Source organism: Thunnus thynnus, chromosome 18, assembly GCF_963924715.1.
Source record: "Thunnus thynnus chromosome 18, fThuThy2.1, whole genome shotgun sequence".
NCBI lineage: Eukaryota > Metazoa > Chordata > Actinopteri > Scombriformes > Scombridae > Thunnus > Thunnus thynnus.
Genome location: NC_089534.1, coordinates 24,245,413 through 24,258,608, shown reverse-complemented (window position 1 = coordinate 24,258,608; position 13,196 = coordinate 24,245,413). Strand labels below are relative to the sequence as shown.

At 42.2% G+C, this 13,196-nt stretch overlaps 1 long non-coding RNA gene across 1 annotated transcript; it reads right to left on the bottom strand.

Moving 5' to 3' along the window:
* Positions 1-545: 545 nt before the first annotated feature.
* On the bottom strand, positions 546-992 carry LOC137169785 (uncharacterized). The gene is made up of 3 exons (XR_010924539.1): positions 936-992; positions 769-810; positions 546-678 (listed from the first exon to the last, which is right to left on the bottom strand). It is a non-coding gene; the product is annotated as an uncharacterized lncRNA (long non-coding RNA).
* Positions 993-13,196: the final 12,204 nt, after the last annotated feature.

Here is a 13,196-nt window from a genome sequence, read left to right as displayed (position 1 = left end):
CTATACATTACAGGAGAGTTTGATGGCCTTCTGCTGGGTGACAGGGATTACCCATGCCAACCTAGGCTGCTGACCCCTTACCCTGACCCTGAACCAGGCCCCCAACAGAACTTCAACCAGGCCCACTGCAGGACGAGAGCCCGGGTGGAGATGACTATAGGCCTGCTGAAAGCCCGTTTCCAGTGCCTACGTCACCTCAGGGTGACCCCTGAGAGGGCCTGTGATATTACTGTGGCATATGTTGTTCTTCATGATATTGCCACTATTTGAGGAGAGCAACACCCTGCCTTACAAATTGAAGACCCTGATGATGACGACCCCATCCACCTGCCAGCTATCCAGGATGGCAGAGCAGTCAGAGACACCATATGCCATAATCACTTTAGAGTTTAAGTCACCATCATCACCACCATCACAGCAGTCAAATAAAGCCATAATACACATTTCATTTGGTCTTCTTTATTTCCTACAAATACAAAAGCTAGTTTAGTTAATGTTCCAATAGTTAACATAATTAACATAATTCACCTGTGACCATGCACCCACCTCTAACTTGTGCTCCAGTATTTCAATTTCCAGATCTGCCTTCCTAATCTGGCGGTCCAAGTACAGCATTTCTTTGTCAGTTTTCTGTATTTTTTTCAGCAGGTGTATTCTGTAAACTTCTTTTACTGGTAACTAGGAATACATAAGGAGGACATTAAATTATACAGTTGCACATGAATTCCACAGAATGAACCTCTGGTGTTTACTGAACATCTATCTCACTGTGTCAATCTGTGCAGTGGAAGTTGAGGGACCCTCCTGCTGCTGCTGCCCAGCCGTGCTCTGTTAAAAAGGATGAGAATGTGTTAATACTTCAGTGTAGGCTAAATGTCACTCTATTTTCCACCAGAATGGTAAGAAATGTGAATGGGAAGAGAACTATCAGTAACATATCAAGATGTTACCTCTATAGGCCTTTCTGTATCCCCCTCTGTAAAGGCACCAGACAGTTTCCTCGTCCTTACTTACAGTTACAAGGTCTGTTGTGGCGTGAGGGGGATCCACCAGGCATATAGCACCATCAGAATCTGTAGGGAAAAAAAAGAAAAAGACATGAAAGGGAAATAAATATTTGTGTGAATAGGCTAAAAAAGATATATAGGCCTAGGCATATTACATTTTATAAAGGCACTTGTGTCTTGGGGGGTGGGCTCAGAGGATGAGCTCCCCCCAGGGATTCCCTCAGCCACTGGCCTTCCTAAATTCTGGCTTAGGGCCAGCTCCTCTGCTTCCGTTAGAGGTGGCGGTGCTGGGCCACCACCCGTTTTACGGGCATCTGCCTTCTTTCTGTTGGCTGAGTAGAAGTCTGTGTTAGTTTAAATACGTTTAATTATTTAACAGAACATGATATAGATGAGAAGACATTTGTGTTTGTGAAACCAGCATTATGTTGGGGATAAAACTGCACAGTCAAACAGCCACTTAATATTTACTTTACAATGTAAAACATGATGAAAATGAGGTACCTCCATGAGATTATGCCGAGGTTTTACCTGTTTGAACAATGTTTTTATATTTCATCTTGAGCTACCATTCAAGCAGTTTCCCCCTGTAATATTGTGATTGCAAAGGACTACATTTAAACTTATGCATTGACCCTCTCTCTTTCGCAGCTGCAGCAGTGTTGCACTTCTTTTTGAAAATGTGTTGAAACTTGCCGTATGAGCGCATTAAGATTTCCAATTCCAGTGGGGTAAAAAACGCCGCCCTCCTCTTCCCCGTTGCCATGGTGACTCGTCGAATCGGGGCTCCGTTGATGCTGGCTTTTTATAGTTGTGGTGCACGCACTTAACTCAAGGTGAAACTACTCTAGGTTGATTGAACTGACTCAAATCAGCTGTTCTGGAACCAGAAACTCAGAGTTTCTTGAACCTGCTTTGTGAAACGGACCCCTGATCTTGTCACCTGGTGTGTTGGAAGGACCTTCGAGTGACATCCTCTAAGATATCCATCACACTGCAATACTATGTAGCATAATTAGCAGTATCTTGATCCCTGAGGATGTTGCAAGGCTGAGTAATTTCAATGTTGTTAAATCTATCAGGCGTCACCACCCTCGGCGGGGATGAATTTTCCTGTTGTGTTGTATTTTGATCATTTTGAGTAATGTTGCCCCCATCTTGTTTTTTGTTGTAAGGGTTGACTCAATGTGTTGCAGGGAATCTGCCTGATTTTCTAAAAGCATTCAGCAGTTTCTGATTCATTTTGTGTTTCAATTTGTACATTGTTTATCATTGAGGGTTCAGATCTGGGAGGTATTTGATTTATTAGGTCTTGAAATTAGTTTAAGACATTAAGCTCTGCAATAGCATTATCGATAGCAGCGAAGGGGTAAATGACATTAGAACTGGTGGAGATTTCATTTAATGGAGACAGTGTGTCTTCTGATTCATTATCTTTGCAAAATAAATTTTGGTTTAACTCTTGAATTACAGCCTGTAACTCTTAACAAATGTTGGTGGTGGTTTTTCAGAGAGAGAGAGAGAGAGAGAGAGAGAGAGAGAGAGAGAGAGAGAGAGAGAGAGAGAGAGAGAGAGAGAGAGAGAGAGAGAGAGAGAGAATAGTGTTAGCTTTCAGCTCACCTTTTCTTCTCCAGAGAGGCTTTTTTTTTCCATATGCCCCAAACAATCAGAAAGGGGATTCATCAGAGAAAATTACTTTACGCCAGTCCTCAGCAGTCCAATCCCTGTACCTGTTGCAGAATATCAGTCTGTCCCTGATGTTTTTCCTGGAGAGAAGTGGCTTCTTTGCTACCCTTCTTTACACCAGGCCATCCTTCAAAAGTCTTTGCCTCACTGTGCAGGCAGATGCACTCACACCTGCCTGCTGCCATTCCTGAGCAAGCTCTGCACTGGTGGTGCCCTGATCCCGCAGCTGAATCAACTTTAGGAGACAGTCCTGGCACTTGCTGGACTTTTTTGGGCACCCTGACGCTTTCTTCACAACAATTGAACCTCTCTCCTTGAAGTTCTTGATGATCTGATAAATGGTTAAAGCGTCCAGTCTGTTAATCTAACTTTATTATCCCTAATAGTATACATTTGTAAACTTTAAAGAAAAGAGTTGGGCTACAGCCGGTCATCTGACCTGAATTCACCTACCAACAAACCGTATGGTTCACTCATTTACTCCTCTATGTGCACGGATGATGATGATGAAGCTACAAACCTATGTTTATTCTGACATAGCATCTTATTTTCTGTTTGTTGTTACAACAAAAATAGGTAGAAAACAAAACCAACAAAATTTGCGCCACTAATTACAATGGGAAAAGATGTAGTTTACAAGCCTTGGAGTCAAAGAGAGCTAAAAGCCATAATGGGAGATTTTCCTAAAGATGTCAGGAAAAATAAACAAAAATGGCTAGAAGAATGGGAATTAGTATGCACAATTTACAGTCCCCATATGCCTGACATGATGCAACTGTTAAAACTAACTTTGCCATCTGATTTGGGAGACAAGGTAATTGATGTCTGTGAAATTCCCTGCAAACCCACAGAGTTTGCCAGAATCACACCAGAGAAAGCACAAACATGTTACAGCATCATAGCTTTAGCAGTTCAACAGGAGGTATTACAGCAGATTGATTTTACTCCTCACTAAAATTAGACAAGGAAAAGATGATAACCCTCAACAACTTCACGGAAAAATGATGATGACGACAGAAAAAGAAAATTGTGGTCTGTTACAAAACCAGATTGATGGACTTCCACCTGGTTACATGCAAACTCTGTTTGTGAATAGTCTTCAACCAAAGAGCAACTGACAGTTGGATGGTCAGGAAAACCAATGACTGAACTGGTAGAGATAGCTAAGCACCATTGCATGAAACACTAATGCTTGCTCAAGTGTCTCACTATACAGGTGGAGCAACCAGAGCAGGATGCAGTGGCAGAGGAACCTCCAAAAGAGAGAAGTGGTAACAAAGCCACATGTCACCCTTCTCAAACAAAGACCATGGGAACTGTTTCTATTGTGGAGAGCCAAATCACTGGGTGATAAACTGCCCATACAAAACATCCCAACCTAAACATACCCTGCCTATGGCACCTCCTTTAAGTAGCCAAATGGAAGGCCAACAAACCCCACAGTACCGCCAATAGAGCTGTCAGGACATTGACCAAATTGAAACAGAAGAAAATGTAACCCAGGCTCCACTAATTAAATTGGCAAAAACAAATGTAGAACCTCATTTAATGGTAGATGTAAACGGAAAATCAACATCATTCCTGGTAGACACAGGAGCTTCTCTTTCAACTTTAAAACCAACAAAATCAGCAAATTTGAAAGCATCTAAAGAGAGTCAGAGCTGTGGGGGTTGGAGGCTTTCCCATATGTATACCTGTATCTGAGCCTGCTATCTATAGGTCTTTTTACTGAAATCATGTCTAGTTTTACAACTTCACACTCCTTTCACCTGTCAGACACCACACCCATAAATCTATTAGGGCGAGATTTGTTATGTAAACTAAACTGTACCATCTATTGCACATCAGATGGCATCTTTTTAGAGACAAAAATCAACCCATGAGTGAGGAGAAAGGGAAGGTCCATGATAGAATAGTGTCTAGTTTGCCCCCATCAGTATGGGCCTATAACTACTGAGCCAGTACAGATATTGCTTAAACAGAATGCCTCCCTGCCAAGGATTTCACAGTATCCTCTTTCTCAGGAAAATAAAGAGGCCATTCGTCCTGTAATTCAATCTTTGCTTAACCAAGGAATAATAGTACCATGGAACAGTCCATGTAACACTCCTATACTTCCTGTTAAAAAGCCAGGCAGACCAGAATATAGATTTGTACAAGACCTACGAGCTATCAATGCAGTGGTGCTTCCCTTTAGTTCAAAAGCCAACGTCTGTAATGTCTCAAATACCTTTCCTTTTTCATAAAGCTTATAGTTAGGGCTGGACAGGCTTGCCTTGGACCATCCCCTAGTTATGCTGCTATAGGCCTAGACTGCTGGGAGACTTCCCATGATACACTGAGCTCCTTTCTATCTATATGCATTCATGTATTGCATTAATGCATGTTACTAACTTGGCTTCTTCCCCAGAGTTTTCGTGCTTTCTCGTCTCAAATACAGGTTCCTTTGGATTTGGGTCATGGACCCCCTAGTTACGGACAGTGGGCTTCCGTGGACTGTGGCTGCGGGGAGCCCGTGCTGGCGTAGTCTGCTTGACACCCATCATTAGTATTAGTCATATAATAATAATAATAATAATAATAATAATATTTCATTATTATTATGCTTCTGTGTGTCTCTTTCCCCTCTCTGTCTCCCTCCTCTTTTCTCTCTCAACCCAACTGATCAGACGGATGGCTGCCCACCTGGAGCCCAGTTCTGCTTGAGGTTTCTTCCTATTAAAAAAGGGTTTTTTTTCCTTGCTGCTGTTGCCAAGTGCTTGCTCAAGGGGGATTGTTGGGTCTCTGTAAAATAAAGAGTATGGTCTACACCTGCCCTATGTGAAAAGTGCCCTGAGATAACTTTTGTTATGATTTGGCGCTATACAAATACAAATTGAATTGAAGAAGTAGAGTGACCCCTTTCAGTGGATTGCAGCTACTGGACATGGATGAGTGTAAAATAAACTTAGCACAAAAAGGAAATTTGTGTTTCGTAGATTATTTCTTTGTTGTAACAATGCTTTTTGGCAATAAATCTTATACCATTGGAAAGCCTGTTTATTTCCCTTTTCAATGGTGCTACATTTGTAAGGAACATGCGTATGTGGGTTGCGCCCATGGAAAATTTGCCAAATCTTCTCTGCCAATGCCAAACAGCTTATTTTGCTGTTGCTATTGACTCTTGTTTTGAGCTTTTGGTACCCCGAGGGGCTGCCAATCAGGCGCCTGATTGGCAGCACCTGTAGGCATGGGCCCTGCTACAGTGGTCAGTAGGTGTCTGCTCCATGAATCAGCATGCCATGTTTGACTGATCTGGATAGGGCAACTTCAAGCTGGTGTTCCACAAAACCAAGTTGCGGCATTATTTGGAGTGAGCCCTAATACTATCTCCAAAGTGAAGGCCAAGATCCATATAACGCGGGATGTCAGAGACAGGCTGCGATGTCGGCGTCCCAAGAACACGACATTCCAAGAAGACCGTTTCCTCACCCTGTCCTCACTTAGGTACCGTAGGCTGTCTTCTACAGATTTGCAGTCAAGGTTTGCAGGACGATATGGTCGATGGCTCTCAGACAATCCAGAACAGACTACATAGAGCCAATCTCCGGTCTCATAGGGCTGCCATGACTGCCCTTCAGCGTCAGGCCCGTTAGCGCTGGTGTCGGCAACACATGCACTGGAACCTGAACGTGTGGAGAAGACGCAGAGAACGCTATGCTGATTGCTGCACTGATAGAGTAACATCTTTTGGTGGAGGCAGTGTGATGGTGTGGCGGCATCTCCCTCACTGGAAAAACGAGGCTTGTCATCATTGGAGGCAATCTCAATGCAGAGAGATATCGAGATGAGATTCTGCAACCAGTGGCAATCCCGTATCTCCACAGCCTAGGACCGAACTCTATCCTCCAAGATGACAATGCTCGCCCCTACAGAGTGGGGTTTATCAGAGACTACCTCCAGAATTTGGGAGTGGAGAGGATGGAATGGCCTGCCAGCAGTCCTGACCTCAACCCCATTGAACACTTGTGGGATCAGCTTGGGTGTGCTGTTCGTGCCAGAGTGACCAACACAACCACGTTGGCAGACTTGCGACAAATGCTGGTTGAAGAATGGGATGCCATCCCACAGCAGTGTGTGACCAGGCTGGTGACCAGCATGAGGAGGACGTGCCAGGCTGTTGTGGCTGTGTATGGTTCTTCCACACGCTACTGAGGCTCCTGTTTGTTAAATGAATAAATTGTTAAATTGCCAATATGTCTTGTCTTCAAACTTCAATCATCCAATCCACCAAACAAGAGTCAATGGCAGAATAAGCTATTTGGCATTGGCAGAGAAGATTTGGCAAATTTTTCATGGGTGCAACCCAGATACTCAGCTCTGCTGCTCATCCCCCAAATGCATGTTCCTTACAAATGTAGCACCATTTAAAAAGGGAAATAAACAGGCTTTCCAATGGTATAAGATTTATTGCCAAGAAGCATTATTACAACAAAGAAATAAACAAAAACAGATTTCCTTACATTTTGTGCTAAGTCTATGTGAACCCAGCAATCACTGCAGCATTAGAGATGATGAGACAAGTCAACTTGGATGACATGATGTCTCTTCTTCATATCAAACAAATATTGAGCAGACATGACACTCTCATGTGAATGACATCAGAGCCATTATGAACTGTGTCTTGCAGATGTTTTGTGTCTCTCAGAAACTCACCTACCTTTGTTGCAGGGGGTCTCCATTTAGAGGGCTAGAATATGTTCAAACACAACAGACACCTGTCCTACTCAAATTTTCCACAAATGGCCACCAGAGGTAGTGATGGAGTTGCTGTTTATGTGAAAAACCACTCTCAAATGGGTGAAAAGCAGTACGTACATAACGTAACTGACTGAGTTTTTGGCTTTGAAGGTTGAAGCCCCAGTAAGTGCACAGACCTCCAGACTACAGTGTGACATCATTCCTGTCAAACCTGGGAAGCCTTTACGACTCACTGGAAATCATGGATTGTCACCCCATCATTGTCTGTGACAATTTCAACAAGAATCTCAGAACAAAAGTAAGCCAGTACTGGGGCTGTTTCAGTCTAGGGGATCTGCACATCTCATCAGTGCTAAAACCACAGAGAACACCACACTGCTGGACCTCATTTTCATTTCCCAACCACAGCATTGCCTCCTTTCTGGTGTCATGAAAACGTACTACAGTTATCACAATCCTGTATACACCATTGTACACAGCTGCTAACATGTACTGTAGCAGAAATACTTCAGAAAATGTGTTCTAAATGTCACACATACTTTCTGATGTACTTATACCTACCAGCTGAAACCCCACATTCCCACTCCTATGCTCTATTGAAGGGTGGGTGGCCTTGCCAGAGACTATAACTTATGTAAGTTTACTTTCCCCTGGACAGGAGACACAGTTCTCCTGTGTCCTCTGTGATGACATGTGCTGCCTTGGTCTCACCACCTCCAGCAGTGTGAGGATTGGCTCATAACCACCAAGACACTGTGCTGCCACAGACCAGTTGCTGCAGCACTAGCTTAACTGTCAATCTACACCAGACCCACCACTACTTGTCCACACATGCACGTTCTACTTCCTGTTAGCCCCAGTCATTCAACGCAGAGGATGAGATAACACCTGCCAGCCTTTGCCTCACCTTCTCTACGTCCATGAGATGCTGGATCAGCACATAACAACCAAATCATCATGATGCCACAGACCATATCCTACAGCACCAGTTTAACTGTGAATCAATAGTGGACCATCACTGCTGGACCACACAGAGACATGTGTTAACTCTGCCAGTGCCAAGTTTTCTCCACAGACCTTTAAAAAAAAAAAAAAGGTGGTTTCTAATGCTTTGTTTTGTGTGTTCATTCATTCAACAGTTTTGATCATACAGTTGTCACTCTTGATTTTAATGTTATAGCTAGGAGTATAACATTGTCATTATGTCAACTTTCTTCTTCAGGTCTTCCTCCACTTCACAGTGGATACACAGAGAGCTAAACATTATACGGCCTTCCAAAACTTATGTTTGAAATGGCACTGGACAGAAAACCGTTAACTGTCCTACAGCAGTACTGGAGGTACTTCATTATTGTGTATTATGTAACTCTTGAAAATGTTTTGTTTCATATTCTTTAGTTTATCAGCTTTCTGTTGTCTTATGTCAGGACCAGCTCCATCCTACTACCTCCACATCACCATCTGTGCATCCATTACTGGACACAGTTCAGTAGAGCCGAACTACTGTTCATCATTTGGCAAGTGATCTGAGGGGTGTTCCATCAAGCTGGCTAATGGGATAGCCTGGCTTATTTTGATAAGCCTCACTAATTTAAGTGAGTTCTGTTCCATCACTGTGGCTTATATGAGGCCCATCTCAGTAACCATGGTAACTTAGTCAGCAGAACTAGCCTGCTCCGTGGCAGGCTAACGGTCAAGCTTAATTCAGCTGCATTTGAAAGAATGTCCGACGGACGGAAACAGACTCTCAAAAGACGGTTCTATCAAGTGTCTTTTCACACTCGCATCCCCTTTTATTTAAAAGCTTAGCATTTATAATTTAATAAAAGTGTGCCAGGGTTATTTAAGTTATTTATTCATTCACTCATTTTGTTCAAGCTGTGAAGAGAAAAAGAAAATTAAATAAAGTCCAAACCATGTGGTAACTGCTTATAGTGATCAGTTACAGTGATCAGCTGTTTATATGGATCAAAAAGCTCTGAGACAGAATCATTCCTATACAACATTTATGCTGTTTAAATAAGTCGCCTATAGAAATCAAGTAGTCCGCCTACAGTGTTAATTTCGGGTCTCTTCATACATGACAACATGTGGAAAAACATTTTAAACCACGTAAATCTATTTTTGTACTTTACTCCCATGATAAGCAGCTGCTGCTGCGTGAACACTGAAATCATGACAGAGACAGAAAGTCATTTTCTCTCAATGACAAACGTCGTCTCCCCAAAACTTATAACAATAAAAGGGGGGGGGAGAAGAAATTTCAGTAAATTTCACCACTATCTTCGCCTATAATAAGGAACTTGTCATTGGCAAAAGTCAGAACCCACTGCTTTAAAAATGTGCACACTGCGTTTGAAACAACTGTACTGTGTTTTGAAACGGTCATTAAAATTCAGTAACTATATTCATGTAGGCTAATAAATATACAAATGTCAATTAGATGGTATTCTGTATGAAAAATAAAGAAAAAGAAATGGTTATAATAATCATCTGCTTATAGTGATGTGACTCAGACAGACGTGATCACTATAAGTGGCTTCCAATGTACTTATATCCATCTCTAGGTATATTTGTCATAAGAGTAGCAGGAGATGGACCCAAATGCACAACAAAGCAGGCAGTATGAACTTAATATCTCTTTAATCAGGATACAGACATGCAGGAACAGCAAAACCAAACAGAGGATCCAACAAAACTGAGCTGAAAACCAGGACTTAAATAAAAATTAAACTGACGAGGGGATGAGGTGCAGGTGGAACAAGAGAACAGGAAAAGAGCTGACTGGCTGGGGAAGACACATGGAGCAGGGCTAATGAGGATGATGCAGGGCAGGTGTGGAGGGAAAAGCAGAACAGAGACAGGAGGAAAAACCCAGAGCAGCAGAAAATCAAGTTACCAGAAAACACAATCCTCATCATAATCAACCAATTTACATAAACCTGTACACAAACACACATGAATACAACCTAAACACACAGGCACACCACAACCTGCAAACTCTCTTATCTACAATCTCATGATGATGCAGCTCCTCAAACATGGCACATAGAGGCTGCAAATGCAAATCAATCAAATCTACAGAATCAAATTCCAAATTCCTTAGTCACATTTCAAAACCAGTGCAAAAGCAAACTTCAATGTCCTGTTCAAGGGCCCTCTCCTACTCAGTCCAGTATAACAAACAGGGGAAAAGTCTGAGGGCATTTGGTAGACTGATGAATAATGGCAACTAAGGAACATAGAGCCAGACTGTGACAGGATAATGACAACATTAAAGGTTTTTCACATTTGTATACTTAGCCTTAGGCTAATTTAAACCCTACTGAAAAGCATATATATAAGCCCAGTGTTCTGGGGTGACTGTGAAATTGAAGCTGAGGGTATTGTCTTCAGAATGCCCACAACACATGACTTGGCTGAAATGAGCCTTGTCACATGATTTGATTGGGAAACAAATGTTCCCATGCTAGTCCTCTAATCTGAAGTCACCCAAGTGACATTAACCTCATGTTTTTTTGGGAAGAATCCTCAAAAGTCAAGGATAACCCAGCTTTTGAGTGAGGCCTCGTAAACTGAGATAAATGTTGGGATGACACACAATTGAAATGAATGTCAGTCCATGGCTATTAGAGCTTGAAGCCAAGAACCAATGGGGGTTTTAGCCTAGGTTTAAATACTACGTGAAAAGCCTTTGATGATAGGGCTGAACAGTATTGTAAACCATTGAAATTGTAATATCTTTGTTCACCGATCTCCATCAAAGGATACAATTTGTACGAATTTCTAAAGTCAAAAGATGCCAAAGAGCACCTTTGACTTACTACTTGCACTCATTTAACTATGGTAGCGTTCTCAATACAGTGACTTTTTCTTAGTATCAAAACTTTAAACAATCGTTGGGTCTCACCAGCTAACCACTGTTACGCCCCACCCCCTATGGGACGAACAACAATCCACCATCTACCCAATTCAAGACTCTTAACAAACACCTTTTAAAACAGCCAAGCCTAAACTTACCGAATAAGTGCGATAAACAATCAAAATACAACAGAAAAACTAAAATAACAAAATCCCAGGCACATGAAGAGATCACAACCAAGTTGTGCAAAGTGCAAAAACTAGGGGAGCAAGCTGTAAAGAGGCACCCCAACCCCTGCCTGCCTACTGAGATGGCTAACTAACCTAGCTAGTCTTCAATGGCTTGCCGAGCTCGAGGCGACTTTAAATGCTGAACTCAGTGCATCACCAAAGACCACAGATGTAGCCAACTGCAACACTCTGAAGCGTGCCCCCACTCAGGATTACCACCAAAAATAAGAAAGGCAAAACAACAAAGTGGCAAGCTCTTCCAACCTGCCCGGTGGCTACCTTGTCAGGGTGCTCAAAACTGAAGCTCTAAGCTATTGAAACAGTTACCCAGTCAAAGCACAACTAAAAAACACAACAAAAGAGATGGTCACTACACACAAACAGAGTTACTTCACCTCATGGATGTTCAGATCCCAGACGAGCCCCCATTTGTCACAAACTGGCTCAGAGTCAGTGACAGAGGAGGGAATCACACATGAATAAAGCTTTTAAAATGAGATTTATTGTTAACTTAATATAAAATATAATGATGTTAGTCAGCTAAATCAGTCATGAATGCAATGTATGGATGAGTGAAGTATGTGATGCGTGCAAGCAAAACAAAACAAAACCAAAGTCTAACAAATCTCGGGGCTGTTGCACAAAACCTAGATAGGGGATTAAGCCAGGATTTTTCAGTTATCCTGGCTGAATTTAGCCATGACTTGATTACACGAAAGCAGAGGCACATAAGTTACCATGCAGATTTATTCTGTGCAGCTAGCCTGCTCCAGACCAGGCTAACGGCCAGACTTGATCAATCCTGGTGCTATCTGACCAGTCAGCTGTCACTCCGATCAGAAATAAATGTGTTTTACAGTTACTCCATGTTCTTCTGTATATATTTTGCCTCATTTTTATTAGCCTGCTTTAAAATACCACAAATACATTGACCTTCAGTTAAGTAGGTCCACTGTTATTTTAATTGTAACCATTATGATTTTTATAAATATTCATGTGATAGTCATTATTATTGTTAGGCCTACTGTTCATATTGCTGTCAGAGGTTTGATGAATACGTGTATTATTACACATCTTGAGATGATTAGAAATGGCTGATGAAGCCTGTCCCTCACTAATAGAGGATAGTGTATGTCTCTTCCCTGTGTACATGTATTTTATTTGGAATTGGTAGCACACAGTTTGTGGTTGTTAGGTTTCATAATTGTATAATCTTCCCAAATTATAGTCTCACTTCACTGGACCGATAACTACATAGTGTACTATACATTCATGAAACTGGGAGGACACCACAATGTGTTTTGACCTTTTTATTTTGCAGTCATCACTTGTCAGTTTTGCCGTATTGTCCGAACGGCGGAATGGAATTCCTCTCTCTTTTAATGTTTTTTGGTCCAATCTGGAATTTTTGAAGTGGGCAGACAGGCGGGGGACCTCCCTGGAGCATGGTGACGCAGCAACCTACTATGAGTTGTGAGGTTGGTGTCAGGACGATGCCGGGGGGCTGTAGCTATCCTTATGGGTGAAAGAGTTGGGGAATTGTGGCGACGGTGATGGATGGTCTTTGAACTGCCTCGTCCCCTCTTTGCAGATGAAGGAGATAGGCTGGGAGACACAGAGGATTCGTTCGGTTAACTATAGTTTTGGATGTTAAGGAAAAATGAAACGGGT